General features: G+C 34.1%; 1 non-coding gene across 1 annotated transcript; it reads right to left on the bottom strand.

Annotated features, from left to right (window-relative positions):
• Positions 1–15,275: 15,275 nt before the first annotated feature.
• TRNAA-GGC (transfer RNA alanine (anticodon GGC)) lies at positions 15,276–15,349 on the bottom strand. The gene has a single exon. It is a non-coding gene; the product is annotated as a tRNA-Ala (tRNA).
• Positions 15,350–24,607: the final 9,258 nt, after the last annotated feature.

The raw sequence follows: 24,607 nt of genomic DNA, 5'->3' as shown, positions 1-24,607 counted from the left end.
GGTGATATAGTAAATCTTTTTATGGCAACAGTGATAGATTTATGAAGTAGAGGATTCATCTCGCCTAAATTTTTGAAGTTCTATTTGAAGACACAAACCATTTGTTAACTTAATTAATTATTAGAGGACGCCTTGGAACATGAAGCTCCTTACTGTTGTAACTTATGCTATCCTATAAATCTGCCTCTGTGTAATGACCATTACTGAATTTATCAGAATTTCTTAGAAAGCGAATGAACACTGGTATATAATATCGTTAATAGTCTTGTTCTATAAGGAAGCCAAATCCACAGAAGACCAAAATTTCACTGTTGTACATTCCGTAATAATTAATTTGTCTCTAATGTTGGATATATTTTCAAAGTTAATTTTCACTCTTTTGAATATAAATTATCTTAGTGGTTGTTTTCCTTCAGTTATTAATTTAAATATAGCATGTTAGTCTTTATCTTTCCATAAGTTTTGTTTTGTATCACATAAAATAAAATATTAAAAAAAATAATGAACTTTCCCCCCTTCTCAGTTAGGTGGCAATGGCTCTCTCTTTTTTCCCCCTCTAATCGGAAACTCATTTTACACGTGATTGAGAAAATTAGAAGCATAAATTATATCAAAAGACAAAATACTCTTTTTTTTGTTTGGGTAATTATGTATTGTCTTTTTAAGTCAATTTCAGAAAATGGGACTTAATTGAGACTTTAATAGTAGATTGCAGGGCTGTGGAGTCGGGTAGATTTTTGGGTAAAAGGAGTCGAAGTTGGAGTTGCTAAAAAAAACGTCGACTCCGACTCCAGTTTTTATTGAACAGTTTGAATTTGAAATGAAATTAAAGTGAATTGAAAAAAAATTAATGACAAACTAAGTTAATATTTTTATTTATGGACTATATACATTAATAAATAGTTATTTTCTATTTTATTGACATAATAATAAATAAATATAAGGAAACAAGATGGGTGTGATATTTGCCATTATTAATTAAACTGATTCATTTAGTTGCTAATCTCATTGGTGAATTGAGGTAAGCAGCAAGAACTCCCACAATTGATGCCATTCTTAGGAAGCGAGCAGGAAAAAGAGCAACGCTATGGAGAAGTACATAGTTGATGATATAGTGGCTGTTTGGATTAATAACTTTTTCAGAAGATGTAAATAACCCTAATATTTCACTAACAAAAAGACTGTGGAATGATCCTGCAGAACTGGAAACCCTTCTTTCAACACCGTATATAGCCATAAAAAAGCTACAATCTGAAGAATTAACAGGAAATGAGAATGTTAGAAGATGTAGATAACCTTAATGTTTCACTAATAGAAAGACTGTGGAATTATCTTGCAGAATTGGAAACTCTTCTTTCTATACCGTAAAAGCTACAATCTGAAAAATTAACAAGAGGCAAGATTGGAAGAATGTGATCTTTGTTATTCCTGAAATGGAGGGTTTATTGCAGAAGGAATCAGAGTAAAAAGGCAAATCAAGCCATCTATGAACTTTCATTAAAAATGAAATTATTATCAAAACAACTGGAGTATTCAAATCAGGACAGTCAAACTGCAGATATTGTAACTGAATCTCTATCATCGTCTTCCACTGATGAATTAGATTTTGAAAAATATTTGGATAATATTGAAAAGGCTAAGGCAAAGCGAATGAAAATAAATAACCAAGAGCCTTTAGATAAAAAATTAAAAAATACAAACAAGATGTATACACTGCCTTTGAAGAAATAGATAAATATGATTGCTCTTGCAAGACACCTCTTTTAGAATTTATAAAAATCTATCCTGAAAAGTTAAAGGAAGTAGCCCTAACAGTAACATCTCTTCATCCTACTCAAATCAGTGCGGAAAGACTCTTTTCAGATCTGAAGTTTATCAAATCGGATCTATAGTCCTCTAACAAAGAGGGTCTTACCAAAGTTTTACTATTTCTTAGAAATTACTAATGCCAGTTTTTCCATTTCATAGTAAATGCTAATTAATATAAAAAATTTGCTATGCATCAATTTTTTTTTCTGTAGCATCTATTACTTCTTTTATATTAAAAAATAAGCTGTACCCATGTGTATATGTTTACATATATATGAAGGAGTCGGAGTCATTAAAATTCCAGGAGTCAGTCATTTTCCCTACTGACTCCACAGCCCTAGTAGATTGGAGCTTTTTATCATATCATATATATAAAAGTTTTTTGAAAACTAAAATGATAAAAATGTATAATATACTTCCATTTTATGACATTTTATTTTCTTTTTCACATTCCATTTTATATATTTTAATTTTGTATAATATTAAAAAGTTATGATGAACAAGGGAAAACAAATCTTCCATTTTTCTGTTATTCAGTCTTTAAAATACTGCATTTAATTATAAGAAAGTGCTACCAAACTAGATAGGATTTAACAGTTAGAGTTTTTTTATATCACAATTCTTTTGTTCCTGCTGATCACAGTTTTGTAATAATTCATGAATTGAAGTTTTTTTATTCTGGCAGAGTTTTTAAAGATTGTCTGCCCAGATTAAGACCTTTATAAGAGAAATTAGTGCATGTTTATTCCATATGAAGAACCTACTCTGGAGAAATTGGTACAAGACTGATGGATTTCATTCCTAGAATATTATTTATTAGTTAATACAGAAAATCAAGCTCATGGCATGTAAGTAATCTTAAAAATTGAAATTGTCTAATTTTTACAAAGAAATGCTATTGTAGAGTTTATTTGTAATAATTGTTATTCTTATGATAAATTCTTCCTTAACACAACAGATTTCCTATTCAGACATAAAAAAATTAATATTTTGTGTTGATTTTTTTCCTGGTCAACTTTATATTAATACCTGTTTTTTGTATTTATTATATTTTTATGATCATTTAATTTTACTTAATTCTTAATACCTTCCAAGATTTAGGAGTTAGTTGTTTCGATTAACAGATAACTACAGAATTAGCTGTTTCTATTAATAGATAAATTATCCATTAACATAATGCTGTGAAAAATATGTATTATGTAAATGTATATTTTTCTTTACATTTTGCTTAGATAATGGAAAAACATTCATTCAAAATATTTCATTTTGTGTGAAATGTGTTTATTAAGATCTGATAATGTTGTTCATTTGTAATATAGTCATCATTGAATAATCATGTATGAATATTTTGTACAGCTCATGCGAAATGAAATTGATAAAGATTGTTTATATTTCATACTTTTTCAGTTATGTTTAAACTGAAATGTTATATACACAAATGTTAAGATATGCCAAAATTATCATGTATAAAGTTCAAATATTAATCATAGCTGTTAAAATAAATTATTTTATCTTATATGCTTGCTGTTTCATTTACTTGCTGTCTTTCAAATCACTTACACAAATATTCATTATATCGTTTTCATATTACTACTGAATACTGTGATGATTTAGAAAGTATGTAATATTGTTTTTGCAAAATATATATAGATAATCACACCTGACTGTAGTGAGACTAGTTTATAGCAAACACTTTGGTCCCATTCAGTTTTCTAAAACTTTATTATTATTTTATATTTCTATAGAGAATCTTCCTATGTATAAAAATTAGATGTGTCAAATTTTATGGATATCTTTAGTTGAAACTGTTTTTTACATTTATCATATTTTTTTCATAAAGTCTCTACAAATTTTAACTGGAAAATTCCTAATCCATAAAATCACTCATATTTATGATATTGGGAGATCGATATTCCATCAATATCACGATAAGGAAAATGCTTTTATATCACTGATCTTTTATCATTAGCCACCCCCCAGTGTTTGTCTGTGTTTTAAACTAAGGCTGTGCAAAATATGTGTAACACCTAATTGCTGAATTAATCAGACCAATGTTATCAGATAATGTGGATGAAAAGGGTCAGAATTTTACATATGTTCTCAGCTTACAGATCGACTCTCTGATTCGGGGCACTTTTCTCCTTTCACACCTTCTTCTTACCACAGTAATTACATCAACTAGGATAATGGTTAAACAGTGTTTGATTCTTCTTTGTCATCGTACCCATATTTTCTTCCATGTCTTCATACTATTTCTAGTATTCTCTCCTCTCTCATTAGTGAAAATTTAACCACTCTTAAACATTTTTTCATTGGTATACAGAAAAAAGAATGATTTGTGTTCTAGTATTCCTTGAAATATATTCATGGTTTAAATTCAGTTGGAACTTACCGGAGCCTGGCTGCTGTACTTTTCAGGTTTCGAGGGAAACTGTAATTCCAGTTTGTGCTCCAAATAAAAAGAAATTCGGTACTTTATTTTGTTTTAAAATTCAAATTAATTTTCTAATTTTTATTATTTATTTACATTTATTTTTTATCCTTCCTGATGGCTTGCTCTAGGGTGCCAGCACTTCTAATTTTGTACACCAAGCCCTGGAGCCACATGCTCAGGCACCTGGGCATGTACACCACTCTACATCAAAACAGTGAACGGAGGACTCTGGATCTGTTTCGGCAGAATGCCTAAAAAGGCAAGTCAGTATTCGAAATTTCTTATCCTTCAAACCGCAAATCGATGCATAAGTTAAATAGAAATTGATTATAAGTATAATATTCTCAATCCTGTGTGATACTGTTTTATCACTTGCAAGCGACAAATTGAAGAGTTGCTATAAATTGGCTAAAATAGTTCACATTTTTTTTAAATTTGCATATGTTACAAATAAAAGCAAACTTCATCGAGTAGCATTTTGCAAAAGAGTGGTGCTGCCATCACTTTACATAAATATGATATGGCTTAAAGCCAGCTGTTTAGGAGGGAATCCCTGTTCAATAAACAACAGTAAATGAAACAAATTTGAGATAGCTCATTTTTAAATGAGCTCGAAGTGATATTTACCAGCAGAATTATGCTATATAAGCTGATTAAAAGCAGAGGTACGATAGTCAAATGTTGCAAGATAGCTAAATGTCAACTGTTTTGTTGTAAGCCAGTTGTGAAACCAATATCTAACCAGCCTCTTAAAAATCTACTGAAGGTTATTATTTCTGGAGATGACCAGCATTTGTGGCTGAATGTGCGTTGCAACAGGACTTCAGTTCCATCATAGCTTAGATCCGCACTTATTTCTGTTACAGGAAGAACAATATCATCTACGACAGTACCAGAAGACTGCATGAAAGAGTTCTGTGTGCTGGGCAACTAGCATTGTGTATCCCTCTTATCTTCTGTCCCCAGAGGGAGTGTTTGAATTAGGCATGTAAACCGGACTAAAAATCAGTAGAGGTGAGTTCTGTTCACAGATGAGTCCCACTTTGCTTTACAGAGTAATTCTCGACATGTTTACATATGGAGAGAAGCAAACATTCGATATCTTCCGTCTAATATATGGGAAAGGAATACTTGTATTTTTCTTATATGGGGAGGAGTATCTTTAGGTTGCTGCACAGATCTGTATGCGTTACCACATGGAACTCTTAATGCTCAGATGTAGAATTGGATGATCTGTTCCGGAACTGATTCAAAGAAAAGATTCACTTTACTGAACGAATTTACTCCAATTCCGGAAGTATGGAATCGTAGCTGTTTTACGGTTCATGGACAGCTTTTTTGGAATCGTGGCCGAAATAGAGATCTACTATTCATTCATGTACTAAGCGAGTGAAAGCATGAGTGGTGAAAAAAGAATGGAAGGAAAGCGTATTCACTTCCCATTTTAGAGGAGAAAAGACTGTTTATCCTCCCTTGTTAAATTGTTAAAACTGAGTTTATTTTTATCATTTCCAACTATTTGAAAAATTTTTATTCTATGATTTTATTGTTAGTTCTGTGTAGAAAGGAGGCTTTAGGGAATCTCGGAACTATGCTTCAAAGAAACCAATTCAGGGAGTTAGCATTTGATTGAGTCAGTTTTTCGGATTCCAAGGATCGCTCGATACTTTTCTCTCTTCTCCCCAGCCTCGCTAAATAGATCTCATTTGAATTTTTCCACTCTTCACTCTAACCTCGCTAACCGCTCTTGATTCTTTCATAGTTCTGGATCTTTTCCATCAAGGTTATTATTAGTGAGCAGTGAATCGGGAAATATATCTGATTAATTTTTAGTGAGCGAAGGGTTCTGATCCGGTTCCATAAAAAAACAGTTTTGCCAATCTCCACTTTCAGTTATAGAGACTACATACTGGATTATATTGGTTCTACATATGCTACTACAATTGGCCACAACTTCATTTGGCAAATAGATAATGCGCACCCTAACAATGCTTGGCTCATGCATCAGTTTCTTGAAGAAGAAACTGTAGTTCAAATGAATGCCTAGCATGCTGTCCTGACTTTAATCCCATTGAGCAAGCGTGGGATGCTTTCAAGAGGCATATTGTTGACCTTCAACCTCTTTCACTAACCTAGAGAGGAGTAAAACTTTTTTACATCATCAATGGGCCCTGCTTTCCGGACAACTTATTGACATCACCATAAACAGCATGACACTGGCAATTTTGTTTTAATTTAATCTTTAAAAAATAAAATGACATTGAGACATAATGAGAAACTCGAACAAGATGTGGCTTGGTAGACTGACTGCACGTGACCCATTTTTTAGATAGATTTTTGTTTTAATCATTCAGCTTCTATAATAAAAAGCATTGGGAAACTAGATCATTGTGATTAATTTTTGGACATTAGAGTACATACTAATATTGAAAAAAGTCTAAAAGCAGTGTAGTAGCAAAATAGTACATACTATAAGTAATAAAATTACAGTAACTCTCTGAAATATTTTGTATAAGGACATCAGAATGTTAAATTTATCAAATCAAGTAATAAATTTAACTGATCAGTATATTGTTACGTGCGTACAGGTTCGATGATAGGTTAATAAAATTTATTTTATTAAAAGAAACACTTCAAAGTTCTGGAATTTTCCGCGAAAATACTCGTACAGGGAATTACAGAGCATTATCACAGTCAGTAGTTACACTTGAAACCACTAATAGCGTTAAACACAAGGCAATGCATCTGAAGAGAAAGCTAACCCGGAGATATCTCAGGTCACGCTGAATTAATAACAAACAAAAACAACAACTACATAACTAAAAGAAGATGCTCTCTCTCCGGCCTTATATAGTTTTCGCCCGCCCGCCGAGATATTTCTAGTACTTTCTGTTTCTAGAAATTACTGGCAGGCGATATGAGTGTCGAATTACAGTTGCAGCTAATATAGTGATCAATGTCATTTATTCAGTTACAATATTTATTACGGTAATGCACGGAACGGACCAAAATGTGGCCAAATTACCGAGATACCCATTTACTCAATGTTAGAAGGGCGTCCCTTATATTCTTAATTTTCCGGCATAGTTCGTCTCTTTAGCATTTTCATGTTACATTATACAAAAGAAATACAATAGTTTTATTTACAATTCTACTAAAATTACCTGTCTAAGTACAGAATTCGTAACATTGCCATGGTCTGCACGTCCCGGGCAAGACAATCCCTGGACAGGAAGCTTTACTTACAACTAAGGGAATACTTAAACAATAATTGCAATAAATAACATAAAACAAATCAAATTCTAAATCAATAAATGAGTGCAAAATTTTACGAATTTAGAAACAAATAGGACCATGGTCTTAGTATACTACTTACATTATACACTGACTACCAATAAGTATTTGGACACCTATGCAAATGACGATAACTGCGGTCCCAAGGTACGTCACGGACTCCGCCGGTATATATCGTGTAGGAAACAGCATCGGCTTTAGTCGCATGCAAGATGCCTCGCAGTTCGGAGCTCTTTGATTTCGAGATAGGTATAATTATCGGGTATCAAAAATGTGGCCGATCCTTAAGGGACAGATCTAGCGATCTGAAGTACCCAATATCGACAGTGGCCTATGTGATTAAGAAGTGGAAGGTGAGCGGTGATTGTCGGAATGTGACCCGAGTCGGCAGACCAACGAAACTGGGGGATAGAGACCGACGAGTGCTCTTCAGAGAAATTCCGAAGAACCGCACCCAACCCATAGCCCTCATCCGCAAGGAGTTTCACGGGCATCCGGGAGTATTGTTTCAATGATAACCATCTGTAAGGAAGCACATCTGCTTGGTTTTCATGGTCGTGCTGCTGCCCATAAGCATTTGATCACAAAGTCCAATCGCGCTGCTTAGTTAATGTGGTGCAAAGCACGTCGAAATCGGACCGTAGATCAGTGGAAACGGGTTCTTTGGAGTGACGAATAAAGGTTCACCCTTTACCGTTCGGATGGCAGGGTCTGGGTCTGGCGTCTACCTGGAGAACGTCTCCTGCCAGAATGCATTGTGCCAACAGTCAAGTTCGGCGGACGTGGAATTATGGTCTGGGGATGTTTCTCCTGGTATGGGCTGGGACCCTTGGTCCCCATTCATGGTAAGCTCAACTCCGATGCTTACTGTACTATTTTGGATGACAATGTGCTTCCTACGTTGTGGCAGTTAAACGGGTTGGACCCCTGTTACTTTCAGGACGACAATGCCAGTTGTCATGTTTCGACGTTAACCAAGGCTTGGTATGGTGCCAATAGATTTCATCGAATGGACTGGCCTGCCCAGAGTCCAGACTTGAACCCTATCGAGAACCTCTGGGACGAGTTGCATCGCCGAATGGGGTGCACTACCCGTGCAAAATCGGTGAAGGAACTCTATGTCTTCTCCAAGCCGAGTTGAAGAAAATACCACTAGCTGTCATACAAAGACTGGTGGAAAGTACGCCCCGGAGGGTCCACGCTGTAATTACCTCTCGTGGAGGCTCTACCAACTATTAATTTTGAATAAAGTTAGTTTTTCTTTTCTATCACAGGTGTCCAAATACTTATTGGTAGTCAGTGTATACACTACATACTATGGCCAGGAGCTAGCCTGTGGTAATGAACTACTTTAGACTTCGAATTCGCTGATTTACGGATCCGAACTACGTCGTCGTACAGCCTGTTTTAGGACTGTGTAAGCACCATCCCAAGGGAATTGTAGTTTTGGAGACTGTTCTTTCCGTCGAATCGGATTCCACAGCCACACCTTGTCTCTTTCGTTGAATCGATGTCCTGTAGCTCTCGTATCGTATCGGGTTTTCATCTTCTCCGTCGTCAAGTTGATCCGCTTTCGTGCAAAACTATGCATCACTTCAAACCCTGCCTGGAGATGTTGCATGTACTCCTCACGCGATTGAAGGCATATTCGGAGGGAAATCAAACAAGTCGCCATCACAAGGCAGACGAAGAGCATCTAGGATGGGGAACAGCCGGTATTCTCGTGAACAGCACTGCGATAGGCCAGTAAAAGCAGAGGTAACTTCTTGTTCCAGTTCTGTTGGTTTCTGAAAACGACAAACGAGCGGTTATTAAGGATAGTTCGATTAAACTGTGTGTAAAGTCTTCATTATTCCGAAGTGCCCTCCTGTAGGACAGCTATGTAGTTCTTCAATGAAGTCCGGGATCTTGGAAGCATCAGGTGCCATCGGAAAGCCTTTCCATCGTCCAATTCAAATTTCTAGAACAAGACGCCGTTTCGAATATGGAGTGAGTGTTAAAGAAACCAATACTATTTTGTCGTAGGACTGTGGATCGAAATGTCCTGTAACTTGACGTAAGACCGAATAAGCTGGTGTTTCCGTTCGATCCTAGAACAAAATCGTCAGCTTTCTGAGCAGGATCTTGTAGAAGAGGCATCGGTGTTTCGATGACGGATATCCGAATATACCAGGATCTGTAATATCTGCAACGTATGACGTGTGATGGTAGGCGGCACTTCCAAACGCGATGTTTACGTTTAACTTCCCATCAATTTCGATTTTATCACCAGACGCATTTTGGAGGGTAACGCACAGGATGGCGTCCAAATGAGTTTATCTTTAAACTGTTAGATAAATGACGGTAACATTGGCTCCGGAATCAATGATCACATTGCAAGGAACTCCATTCATATGCCCCATGATTAACCGCCTTCCAGTAAAATGACGAGACTAACTCGTCATTGGTTTTTCATGCCATATCGCACAATGACGAGCTACACTCGTCATGCATACTGTTAAATATGATAATTAATTTAGTTTAAAATTTCTAGAGTACTGAATTTGGCAACACCTTTTTTACTTGTGGAAATATCACAGATCCTATCACATATTGCTTACCGTTAGAATTTCTTGGTACAAGTCACGGCCGAATTGTTGTTAGTCTGTAAGATTTCATTCGTGTAAAAATTTAGTGTGAGCATCGGTCAATATATATTTCTGTAAAGGAAAAACGGTACTTTTCCTTCGCCGGTGCAAGCGATAAAGTCGCCGAGTGTTGAGTTTCATGAAATGTGTAAGATTTATTTATGGTTGGTGTGAAGAATTAACTTCAGTTAAATGGTGTAAAAAGTTCTTTCAATATTGTTCCAAAATTCAATATTTAAATATTTTTTATTTATGCATTCAAAATAAAAAACCGGAAGGGGTTAAGAGTTTTTTATTGCCGCCACTCAGTGTAGAAGTATGAAGCGCTTTAGGATGGGGCTTCTCATTACTCCGCCCCGCAAGACGGCCTCTAATTAGTTTCCTGAGTTGTTCCTAGGAAATATCTTTTCTTCTGTGCCCTGGGGTGTTCTGCAGCTCCTTCGTGCGTAGCCTTCAGCACTTTAAGTTTGGTTTCTTGCCACTCCTATTCTATCTTAAGTCACTGACTTTTCTGTTTAAATTGTTACACTAGAGCGCTTTTTAAATCATTGACATCCGCCATTCGCAAAGCCTCCTCTACTTCAGGATCTCGGACGCCTTCGATGAAATACTTACAGGTCAGGATTTCCCTTGTTAATCGCAAGCACTCCTAAAAGGCGAGATGAGATGGCCTTTCAAACATCCGTGGCAAGTTCCTGGTGTGTTTTGCTGGTCTTCTGTTGACTTGGTTTTATTTGAAGTCTGATATAATCCTTTAAGCACTTCTCGCCAAAGCGCAGCTCAAACGTGCCAAATTGAGTTTCGAAGTCTAGCCTCTGATTTTCGGGAAGATGAAGGATATCCGCTTCGTATGCTCTCAGAAAAGCGGCGAGATAACAGGCCCTAGCTTTGGAATTCCATCCATTCTCTTCCGCCGATATAGAACATTATGTCTTATATACTTGCCAAGAGGACTTGCCATCTTATGTAGATAACTTTAGAGAGGGACGAAAAGGCATGTGTAAAAATTTAGAACCATCAGTATTGCTTCCTGCTGTCACTATGAATTTCTTTAAAGTGTCACCTTCTTTAGTAACAGCAGAAATTATGTAATTGATTTGTTGTTCCACGGCAGAAACTCTCTCATCTATTTGTTCTTTGACAGAAGAAACTCTTCAATTTGTCCGACATTATTTCAAACCACGTTTATTCTGCATTCCATAGGCTCAAATTTGTTTTCTAAATTATGCACATAATTTTTCTTTTCATTTCCTCTTGACCTGCTTCAATCTTTCCTTGATCAGTTTGCATTTCTTCTTTAACAGATTCTTGATCAGCAACGATCTTTTTTTTTTTTGAACGGCTTGCACCTCCTTAACCGATTCTTGACTATTTTGCCTATTTTCTTGACCAGCTTTAAATGGCTTTCATCTATGCTTTAGAGAATATTTGACCAGCTTCTATCTCGTCTTGAACAGTTTCATCTCTTTTTTAACGGATTCTTAACCAGCTTCCATCTTTGCTTGAACAGCTCTCACATCTTCTATAACGGATTTGATTGTCCCTTCTATCTCTTCATGGAATGCAGCAAAGGCAGTCACGAGATGTCTTAGTTGCTTTTCCATCGCTCTTCTCACCGGCATTCAATCCCACTTTTGCACGAGTATGTGTTCGTAATAGACGGAATCCACACAGGTCCAATGATAGGATAAATTTATTTTATGAAAAGGAACACTTTAAAGTTCTGGAATTTTCCACAGAAATACTCGTACAGGTGTTCACAGTATCACAAAGTACAATCAGTAGTTACACTTCAAACTACTAATAATGTTAAACACAACGCAATGTAAAGCCCATCTAAAGAGAAAGGCTAACCCGGAGATATCTCAATTCACGCTGTACTAACAACTCGCAAAAACAACAACTGAACAACTGAGAGTAGACTCTCTCTCCGATTTTATATAGTTTTCACCCGGCCGCCGAGATATTTCTAGTACTTTCTGCTTCTCGAAATTACTGGAAAGTTATATGAATGTCGAATTACGGTTGCAGCTAATATGGTGATCAATTACATTTTTTCAGCTACAATATTTATTACGTTGATGGTCGCCATGTTTGACGACTTTTGGCGATTTCTCCCCAAATTTCCTGAATACCCATTTACTCAAAGTTAAATGGACTTGCCCCTGTATTCTTACTTTTCTGGCATAGCTCTTCTCTTTGAATTTTTCATGTTACTTTATATAAAAGAAATACAACAGTTTTACTTATAATTCCTCAAAAGTTTTCCTGACAATATATTCAATTTCTGAAGAAATATAACTTCAGGAGGAATAAAAAATACTTCCATTCATCTGAAGGTTTCATAGATGTCAGAATTATTATTAAATTCTTATGAGAACAATGCTTGATTAGTTTATTCTGTTTTTATGCTATGCACTCCCCAAATGTTGAGGTGTTAAATAAATTTGCTTATAAATTATATTATGTTCTTCAAGATATTGTTATTTATTCTGTACAAATACAGAAAATTTTAGTGAAATTATATGTGGAACTGTTAAATATTTTTCTGTATAATGTAACATGAAAATCTAGAAGGAGGATGTTCTGCCGGAAATATAATAATACAAAGGAAAGCTTTTAACATTGAGTAAATGGCTATCTCGGTAACTGTTCTGGCGACTAATTTTAGTCACCTAATTTGGCGGAAAATCGTAAAAAGTCGCCAGTCTTGGCGACATCTTCGCCATTTCCCTGTATCATATATATATACGAGTAATCGCATATCGTAATTGAATAAATTTTATTGAATTCATATGTAACTGTAACCAGCTCTCATATGAATTCCAGTAATTTCGAGAAGCATAAAATACTAGAAATATCTCGGTGGCCGGGTGAAATCACCCGCCGGACCTAATCCGGCCTCGTTCAACCAGCATAGTTTATCCCCCCATAACACAAGACATTCTCAGGATATCCTATTTAAGTTGCAATGTCCCGGGAAGCAGTTAGAATATCATGAGGATGTTGATTCTCAGATATCCTGAGGACTTCTTAAGTCAACATCCTGAGGATATCCTATTCAAGTCTCAATGTCCCGGGATATGTGAAGATCTCCTCAGGATGTTGATTTTCAGATATCCTGAGGACTTCGTAAATCAACATCTTAAGGATGTTGTTTCTCAGATATCTTCAGTACTTACTTTTTATGGAAGCTCATATCTGAAAATATTAAAGTAAAGTAACCTTGTACCACACGCAAGTCATGTTATAAGAATCGAAATCTTACTCTATGGATTACCTATTCTGCATATGAAAATTTAATTGTTATGCTTACACTGGTTTTTGTCTTGTGTATGTTGGCTGTAAGTATTAAGTAATAATATTTTCAAATTTTTGTTGTTGTTTCACAGTGCCTAGTGATCAGAGTACTTTCTTACAAATTATATGCACGTGTTTTCAGCCGTTTTGAGTTTCATATTGAAAGTGTGTTTACGATTAAATTCTAATTGCTACATCATATATTTTGTAAACATTATTTTAGATACTTTTCTAATATCTTTGAACACAAATATTATTTACGTTACAGGTTAACTCAGAAAATCTTTTACGAAGACATTTATTCTATGAACAGATGGGCATGATGTCCATCCATGCCTTATCTGTCATTCGAAATTGAGCCCTTCTGTACGACAATCAGTCACTAATCACTTACCCGTCTCTGAGGCACTAATCAGAAATATCAAGTTATAAAAGTATTCTATTAAATTCATCGATAGTTCTTAGCATAGAAATAACTATATTTTGAAACTTCAAAAGAAAAAAATACTTTTTGATCTGTTACACTATTATATTAGTAATGAATGATGTTTAGTGCTGTGCAGTAATAATTAACAACATTTTTTTTTTTTTTAACAAACGAAATTTTAATTTACAGACGCAGTTTAGTCTGTACGAGGTTTAATTTGTTTTAATTTGAATTTATAAACAGAAGAATAATTTTATTGGGCTAAAAATTTCATTGCAGTTTCTTCGTTCATTTTCTGGTAAGTTCTTTAATAATGAGAATTAGTCTTTCAAAGCGACTGAGGTAAGAAGTAACTTATTTTTTACCTCTCTGTAATAGGAAAATGAGGTTTAAGAATGCGAAGAACCAACACTAAGTTCTTACTCTCCTCAAACCTCACTTTGCTACCTCTTTAACCATACAAATATTCGGTCTTTGCTAAACAAAGCGCGAAAAAAATATATCCAGCGCTCTGCAGTCTTATACGTTATGCCGGCAATGCTACATGACTCCTCATAATTTAACAATAATTACTGCTTTATTAATTTATTTGTAACATCCAGAAAATGCAGTAAACACGTTTCTTCAAGGTTTATAACACAGAGTTAAATGTTGTTATGAAAACTCAAAACTAGATAACGGATTAAATAGATCCCCCATAGCACAAAACATCCTTAGGATGTCCTATTTAAGTCGCAATATCCCGGATTTACTATTTAAGTCGCAATACTTAGGATGTCCTGAGGACATCGTAATTTAACATCCTGACGATGTCTTATTTAAGTCGCTATGTCCCGGGATATGAGAGGATGTCCTGAGGATGTTGATTCTCAGATGTCCTGAGGACTTCACCAATTTCACATCCTGAGGACATTCATACTGCATCGTCCAGAGGACTTCGGTTGTCAAACATTCTGAGGATATTTGTTCTCAAATTTACCAGTTTTAGTTTTATGACATTGCACATCTGAAACTTGCACATTATTTAATTTTCATATGTATTTTACAAAGTTGTTTCTAAATGCTGTACACTAAAAATATTGATATGATTGATAATTTATTCTTGTTATTTTGTTATTAATTTTAACTGCTATTTTTTCTGACGTTCTTAAAAATTATTTAGTCATGAAAAGATTTTTTTCAATGGATTAGCATTTTCTAGAATATTTGCTAAATTCCAAATAACATATATTTTTTAATAAAAAATGTATAAATTACATGTATAATTACTTACAGATTACAAACCCTACTATAAATACAGGTAAAAATTGGAATTTTTTTTTAATTAGGGTGTAGAGACATTAGGTATTTTTTTTGGAAGCAGGAAAGATGAAAAATTAACAACTGCCTTCACCGGGAATCGAACCACGGACCTCTCGAATGCCAGCCCAGAGTGCAGAACCACTACACCACAAAGGCACACTAGGAAAGCGAGAGAAATACCTTATATTACTGCCCTTTTTAAACAGGGACTTTTTTTAAAGGGGGACCCAATCGCTAAATTCTGGGTGTGGATATATCTCTTCCAACACCCTTTTAGTTCGGGCGCCACTGTAGAGACATTAGGATTTTTTTGGAGTGCCGGAGAGATGAAAAATTAGCAACCATCTTCACCGGGAATCGAACCACAGACCTCTGAACTACCGGCTCAGCGGGCAGAACCACTACACCACGAAGGCACTCTAGGAAAGCGGGAGAAATACCTTATTAGGGGAAAAAACTTTCCCCTAATTACAGGACTGAAAATGTTTTTCAATCGCGCGATCTGTTATTGATATTGAATTACAGTCGTGCGATAATTTCGCAGTAAAAATAATTCTGTGATGACTATCCAAGATTCTAGAAGCTTTGGTCTTATATAGAGATGGTCGTCTTTGAAAAATAATACTTAATATCAATATTTATTCATAATCTTAGAACTATTGGTCACTTTCAGAAGTGGTCGTTTGAGAGGTGATATTCTATATATTTATTTACTGATACTCTCAGATTCCAAAATTTGTTTATATTCTCAGAAATATTGGACAGAAGGTGGTCGTCACATACATGCAAAATTTTACATTTAATTAAAAATGAATTCAGCATTATTTAACTATTTCCCTATTAATTAATTAATTAGATAAAGAAAAAAATTATGAAACAGTACTGTTTATTACGGAATAATGTAGGAAGTTCTGCAGAACTATATTCTTTCACGTCATTGCATTGTATCCGGGAAACTACTAGTTGCTTGTATTCTTCCGCAAATCCGTAAACGTCTGTCTGATTTGAAGCGAAATCCAAAATGGCTGCGCCATGAGGTTTACTTGTATGAATATTTTTTGCTGCATGAAAGGTAAGTTCATTTGCAGTACTTGTATGTTTACTTTTTTTGCTTTTCGAATTTTGACATTTGACTTTTCGAATTATGTCATTTCGACAGTTAAATGTGTTAGCTATTACAGCTTTATGAATTGTTACCATTCTGTCGTGAATTACGTGTATATCTTTTCAAATATCTAATTTGCCCTGCTATCCAAATGTTTATGATTGAATTTTTTTTAGTCTAGTTTATGCATTCAGTTTCAAAATAATATGTGTGATCAGATTGCTTATTATTTTATTGCAGCAATAAATTTATGTTAAATAGTTTGAACAATTGTATAAAAATAAGAGTTTCATTGTTTTGTCCAAAATACGTATGGTTGAAGCATTATCTTAATCTAGTTTGTAATTCAATTTTAAAACATGGAGAATTAGAAGTTTTAAGTTTTTTGGGGGGTACTGTTTTGTTATCGGGACCATATTCGGAAATGTATGAACCTGTGTTTGTAAGTATGTGCATAGATGTGTATATATGTAGACACACACACATACAAATATACAAGCATACATAAATACATTTCTGAACCCGGTCCTGATAACAGAACAGTACCTTTTCTTACCTTTTTTGAATATTTTACAAAAGGATTAAGCATTTTTGGTTAATCTTTGGATTATGGTAACTTGGAATTTTTTTTGGCGAAAATTTGGCGACCAACCTTGCTACAGCAACCTGCTAGTTTTTGCTTGGACGCCATTTTGTTTTCACGAAGTAAAGGCATTTTTTTTTTTTTTTCCCTTCCCCTACTCAACATTTTTTTCCAACAATTTGCTAGCCGAATTACGCTTATGCTAGAACTTTTATGGAACAAAAGTGCTTAATCATGACGAAGATTAGGTGCGAAATTGGGAGAAAGTGCAGAATCGCAAACTGCTTGCCGCGTGTTTAAGAATTGCACATACAGAGCATCCATGTACACGTCGACCTATTTCCACGTAAAAAAACATCCCAGAATTGCACAAAAATGGCATTGCGCACACTCTTGACTTTATCCATGTACACTGCTAAAGTCCTAACTAGTAACCTTTATCGCCTTACCAAAATGTCGCCAAACTACCTGTTACCATATACCAAAGATTAGCCGCATTTTTCAAACTGCATATCATTTTAAGATTCGACTTGCAGGAAGACAAAATATGGTCATTCAATCAAATGATTGCTTTTAACATTTTCTCATAAATATTGTTTGCATTTTTATTGTATTTTAGATACTTTAGTTATGTAAAGTGAACATGAGAATATTAGGAAAGCTGAAGAATATGAATAGCTACCATAATACATATATTTTTTCATCCAGCCCATTGTTTTAGAAACCAATACACCATTATTATATGCTGGCTTATTTTGTAGTTATATGCAGTTTAATTTTATGTTCATGTTACTGTAGTATTGTCATTATAATAAAAATATTGATAATTTTTGTTGAATCTTGCAAGTTGTCTAACATTCAGAATTATTACTACCGAATTTTACTGATAGGTTTTTTTTAGTTGACATAATCTGTCTGATGAATAAAATAAACTGGTATTTAAATTATATGCATTTCTCTTAATGTTTCATTGAAAGTGAGTTGGAAATATAAATGCTATCCAGAAAAGTGAATTCTTTTTGCCTGAAATAACAAACTGAACTAAATGATTAATGATTATATCATTTTAGAAATGCCAATATTAAAGTTTCTCCCCCTTCTCTTCTTTGATTTTGAAATAATATATGCATAAGTGTAATTAATGTAAAGTGTCATTCAATAATATAATTTATTTTTACTGATAATTTTATATTTCTTATCAGGGTTTTCTTTTGGTGTTAGAAAGAGGAAAAGACTGTAATGTTTTAATTAAGAAAATGGAACAGCTTGAGTATAGGACCCCATTGGCGATTGGTCGCCAAGCCATGGAAAAGCCGTTAAAATTGAAAACACAAGTTAGGGGTTTTCATCCGCAGAGAACCCGTTGGCGCAGTTGCATTTTTACTCGCCAAGCTCGCGGTTCATCGACGATGAGCCGAGCCGTTGAACGTGATTTTTAGTGCATGTAAATTCAAGTTGGCATATAAAACAATATATTGAGCATATTGTAGTAAAAATTCACAGATAATAAGCATGTAGATGTAAAACTAACCGGTTAAACGTGATATACGAAAATTGTATTAAATTCAAGTTAGCACAGAAAAGAATATATTAAGCATAAGAGCATTTATAACGGAAATAAAAATTTATTTAAAATTATAAATTAGTATTAATATACTGAAATTAACCGGTTAAATGTGATATACGAAAAAAATTTATCTTTAAGTCCAGTTAACACAAAAAACAATATATTCCTTACTTCAGCAGTGGTTTGCTAATTTTGATGACCATGGTGATGCATCAAACTATTCTGTCGTCCTAGATAATAATATTTTTTTTATTTCAATTTAATCATCTATTTATGTTACACCTGCCATCCTCTGAAAGGTTATTGTTAGGAAAGCATTAACAATATATTATCTTGTTAAAATTTTACGCCATAAAAATTCATTTATTCTCAGAACCAATAATAAAAATAAAAGCATTACTTAATTATTTAAAATGCACATGCACATTTTTGCTGTCTAGGAAAACAAATTATTTTAGACGTTGGAAACCTCATGGTTCTTAGAGCTGTTAATAATTAAGAACACAACGTGAACAGCCGTGTTACAAAGTACCATTCACCTCTCCTTTCATCCCGAACCGAGAACCGGCATCTATCTACGAAAATATTTCCATGTATTCGTTGTTAAAAAATTCAGAAAAAATAATAATAAAAAAGAGAAGAATAATATAAATCTGCAAATGCGAACAACGGCAGTGATAATTCAACAAAATAAACGCAAGAGAAATGGTTGCATACTTCGAACAATCGAATAGGATATATCGGATGGGTTACCAGGTTTGAACTATTATCGCCAAATTTGGCGATGTTTACATTTACCGGCTTCTCTGCGGAAGTGCTTCCCAAGTTAGAAAGCACGTTTTAACCAGAAAAAATTTTAGAATATATGTTTAAACAGCAAATTTGAAGGTACATAAGTTAGTAGGGACACATTTTAAGTAGTAATATTGAAAATAGATGTTAGAATGCACATTTTAATAAGAAAAATTTTAAATACAAATTTAGAATATATATTTAAACAGTGAAACTGAAAATAAATAAATAACGGCATATTTTTAGCAGTCATACTGAAAATACAAATTACAAGCTATAAAATTGAAAATAGCTCAGAATACATGTTTTAATTAAAAATATGAAATAAAAAAATAGGAGTTAAGAATGCATGTTTAAATTAAAAGTAAAGAAAAGTTTGAAAATACACTAGTACATGGAGGCATATTTTAAGCAGCAATATTGAAAATGCAAGTTTTAAGTTATAAAACTGAAAACAGGAGTTCAGAATACGTGTTTAAATTAAAAATAAAAGAAATGCTGGAAAGTTAGTAAAGTTTACAAAATCATGGTAAATTTACAAAGAAATCCTATACTCTGCCCAGTTTATGTCCCTTACAATTTCGAGAAATTTGTTCAATACAGTCAAAAGTCGTTAATCCGGACTCGTCGGGACTTCGGCGATTCCGGATTATAGATCATCAGTTTAAATCTGGTAAAATGGCATAAAGAAATTATAAAATTAAAAATATGAAACCGTAATTTACGAAATAAAGAAAAATTATGATCTAAAGTGTATCAAAATTTACAAAAAAAAAAAAAAAAAGCTTAATATTTATTTGTTTACTTTATTAAACATTTCTTTCAATGTAAGTTGTTTAAGTTGCTTCGTTTTTTATGTGATAATACATTGTCTTTAATTCTATAAACATACATAATTTCTTATTCAGTTACAAAGTTCCGCTGTTCAAGTCCTATAATTGCTGTGTCGAGAATACCGACTAATTTGTCAATCGAAATTTTTTCGTTTTCAATAACCTCTGTCAGTTTCTTCGCTATCGGAAGCGAATTATAATGACGAGGCATTTGATTTAAATCATATCAAAGACGGAGTATATCGAAATGAAATACTACATTTAGTAAGCAATTATAAGCCAAATAAAATAAAAACATCTGCCCTGAAGATAAGGATAGTGCTGACAGATCAACTTCCAATTCATTGCGCGCCCGCCGCAGCGTTAAAGATAAACAAAGTTTAGATAAACAAAGGATATGCCTTTATCCAATTTTTACAGCAATTCCACTTTTTGTTTAATGGACTCCGAAACATACTTTCGCTTTGTAGATCCGTTACATATTAGTAAATATAAATCGGAAATTCTATTTGACATAATCGAAAGTTCAAGCTTACTTTTATAAAATTGCTCTAACAGTCTGCAAAAAATAATAAGCCGGATCCAATTCGAAGATTAAGGAACAACGCAATCTGCAACATTAACTGAAATAGATAATTAGAGCTTAGCTTATACCGTCCGTTATACATTAAACATGCATTCGTAAACATATTTTGCCCACGCGCACACGCAAATTCGCAGCCTTAAAAGTCTTACGCGCATGCGCAGAAAGTTTGTAGCTTTGAGGTCCGGATTATAGATCATTCCGGATTATGGGTGTCCGAATTAAGGACTTTTGACTGTACAACAATATTTTGCTTCTTCGAAGAAAATGTCACTTTCCAGTTTAAAACACGCGGGAATGCGACAGGGTTGCCGAAGTGGAGTATTCTAGAATTTGCTGGGTAACCAGAAAAACAACCGTCCAAAAAGTGCGCCAAGCCAAAAGTCGCCAATGGGGGTCCTATACTCAAGCTGTACCAAATTAAGATTTAAATACATTTTCTTGTACAGCCTCTCTTTTTCTTTTATGGCTGTACGAAACAATTTATCCGTCCATCACACGGATTCGAAACCGAACTATCTACTGTTTACAAAAAGAATAATAAAAACAGTTTGACTTTCTCTCACTAATGAAGCTTCTGGCGCCATCTAGCGAGGGAAAGACACTTTATATGAACATTTAACATAGGCAATCGCGATATTAAAATCGCGCTTTAGTAGAAAGAATTACAGATAGACATTCGTATGTCTAGATTACTCAATCTCACGCCATGTAAATACTCCAGGGGTGTTTGTGCTAAGGGGAAACCCCGGAATTCCGGGGATTGTCGTTCAAAAGGAATTAGGAATAATAATGAATTATTTATTTTGATCTGGGTAATTTTGTTTGCTTTGAAAGCAGAAAACGCAAGGTCAGTGTGTGTGGTGAAAACGTTTCCTTTCTTTCTCCAAAGGCAGTGATAATGTGTGAAAAAGGGGGAAAAACTTCTTTTTTGTTCTTTTCTTATTGCGAGTTATGACTCATTCCCCCTGTTCTCGGACATTCTCTTCTGGATTCTTTTCGGCAAGTAGGCGCGGCAGAAAAAAAAGGGAGAGACTTCGTTCGACCGGATGTGCGATCACGTGACTCTGGGTTCAAAGGTCTTATCTCTCCTGGCGTGGCGCCAATAAGTAGAGAAGGGGGATTTTTCGCCGTATTAGCTATTTGTCATTGATCGCTTCTCAACTTTTTTTTCTCCGCTGTGTAAAATTTTCGTTTCATTTATTGATGCACGTGTAAATTTTTCGTTTCGTTTATTGAAATATTTTTTATTTATGTACGCAAGAGAATTTCACTATGAAATTTCTCTATATAAATAGTGATATTATACAATTAAAAGGTGGTGTCCGGAATGCATTTAGGTGGAATTGGATTGAACGGAGAGATGGTAATGGGGATACCATCGGCACATGATGCAAGAAAATAAATGTTGCTGGACAAGCATATTGTGTTTTTTGTAACTCACTGCTGAAGTATGGTGGGGAAGGATTCAATGCTTTCACAAATCATTCTAAAACTGTGACGCACATAAAATATTCAAAGTGCATTAGACATTCAATGACTTTAAGTAATTATGCTAATTCAAAAAATACTGATGACTTACTGGAGACTGATGCTCGGCCATTGGATATAGTGACAAGAAAAGCACACCAAGAGGTATTAATAACTTCGTTTATCGCCGAGAATTCTCTTTCTTTCAATGTAGCTCCCAATTTAATTGAACTCTGCAAACAGTTGAGCCGCGATCAGATGGCACTAAACTCGTTGGAAATGTCCAGGACTACTGCATGTTATAAGATGAAATATGGGCTCGCAAAAACTATTAAGGAAAATATCATTAAAACTTTAAAGGAGACTCTATTTTCTCTAAATTTGGATGAAAGTACTAGCAATGCTCAAGAAAGTATACTGGCAATATTGGTGCAGTTTTATGACAACAATCAAAATGAAGTCGTAGTTCATCATTTTGCATCTCTAAAGATGGAATCTTGCAATTCAGAAGCTGTTTTTAAAGAAGTTGTTAATACTATTGAAGATAATAATATTCCATGGGCAAACTTAATTAGTGTATTAATGGACTCATGTAACACCATGCGTGGAAAAAAAAAGGGTGTTGAAACCAGACTACGATCAAACAAAGCACCCCACTTATTAGATATTGATGGTGACACATGTCACACAGCTAATAACTGTGCAAAAAAAATTTGCTTCATGTTTTGATAGATACAGCAGTATTACCAGAGTTCAACACATATATTAAATTATTTGAAACAAAAAAAAACCAATGCTTCATTTAATACATTCCAGTATTTATAAATTGATGGCAAAATTTTTCTCTTTTTTTTATGAAGCCAGAAAATATAGAGTGCACATCTTATAATGATTTATTAAAGGTTGATGTCACAAATCCAGAATTCCATCTACCTAGCAAAGTAATATTTACTGGTGCAGAAGCTTCCACTCTCCTGAAGAAATTATCAAAAAATCATCCAATAGCAAAAGAATTCCAAATTTCTCTGATGAAAGCTTATACTAATACAGCACAGCATATGAAACAGAAATTACCCCTTAAAAGTTCATATCTAATTAGTTTTACAGCATTAGATCCACAGCTAAGAGGTAAAACCAGTACAATATTAGTTTTTGAAAAATTATCATCTTTTATGTCCCATATTTTTAGAGATAATGAAAAGTCAAAAGTAAAAGCTGAAATAAGGTTATACCAGAGTGATATTGATATCACCAAAGAAATGCTCTACACATCTGATGAAAGTGGAAATTAAGTCAAGTGTACAATTGATAAATATTGGTCTAAAGTTTTTAATTTAAAATATGATTTCACAAATGATTATAAGTATCCTACATTGGCTAAATTGGTCAAAGCTTCCATGGCCCATTAGTGGAAAATGCATTCAACTTAATGGATACACTTGTCACTGACTATAGAACCTCTCTTAAGATTGATTCCCTAGATGCAGTGCAGACTATTAAATATGGCTTCTAAAGAAACCTCATGTGAAAAATATGGCTAAAAAAATCCAATGACTGATCCAATTCACAAAGATCTCTTACTGAATATGAACAGATGTTGGAAAACATATCAAGAGGACTTAAAAACATGTATTTCAGATGAGTCACCTATAAAAGTCTCTGAAAAACCTTCTACATTAGCAGAAAAGCAAACTGCTTCTACCTCTTATGTGCAGTTCTCGAGGAAATTTCTTCAACTGTAAATGAGGAAAATAAAAGTCAACCTTCCTGCAATTATGAAGTTCACCACAAAAGAATGACAAGCCCACAAACATCAGAAAAAAAAAGCAGCAGAAATTAGATATTTTTTTTAAAGAATTAATTCAGGTAATTTAAAATATTTACATAAGATGTAGTAGTTTATATGTTTGAAAATTTATGGTTATTAATTTTGAAAAAAAAAAGTAATTCATTGAACTTTTATAATTAGGTCATTCAATACTTCATAATTGTAATTTTTCATTTCTCTCCCCCCCCTTCTCGAAACTTCAAAATGTCGGTAGTAAGTCCGTAAAAGTTTCAGGGGATTTTTTGGGGTCCCACAAATACCCCTGATACTCGAAAGACTTAACGTCATTAAGAAGAATTTAAGACCGCGTTAACATCGAAATACAAGCGTTAGCGAGCCTTGGCATTGAGCCAAATTCTTATGGAGCACTTCCTTTCCCCATTTTAATTAGAGCATTACTAACTGATATAGCTTTAGAATTTAACCGACTGCATGATGCCGAAGGAAATAAAATAACGGGATTTATTAAACTTTTTTAAAAAAGAGAAATCGAAGCTAGAGAACGTACATTTCTTTTATCTAAATCGATGGATTGCGATAATATTTATTCAAAAAATAGATAAATATATTCACGCAAATAAACAAAATAAAAAAAGTTTGTATCATACGAAAATAAAAATAAAAATCCAAGAAAACAGTCAACAGCTGCAGCA

This window comes from Stegodyphus dumicola, chromosome 2 (genome assembly GCF_044657685.1).
Source record: "Stegodyphus dumicola isolate Sdum_Otavi_A_Nest chromosome 2, ASM4465768v1".
NCBI classification, from domain to species: Eukaryota; Metazoa; Arthropoda; class Arachnida; order Araneae; family Eresidae; genus Stegodyphus; species Stegodyphus dumicola.
The sequence above is the reverse complement of the archived record's forward strand: the minus strand, read 5'-3'. Positions and strand labels throughout refer to the sequence as shown.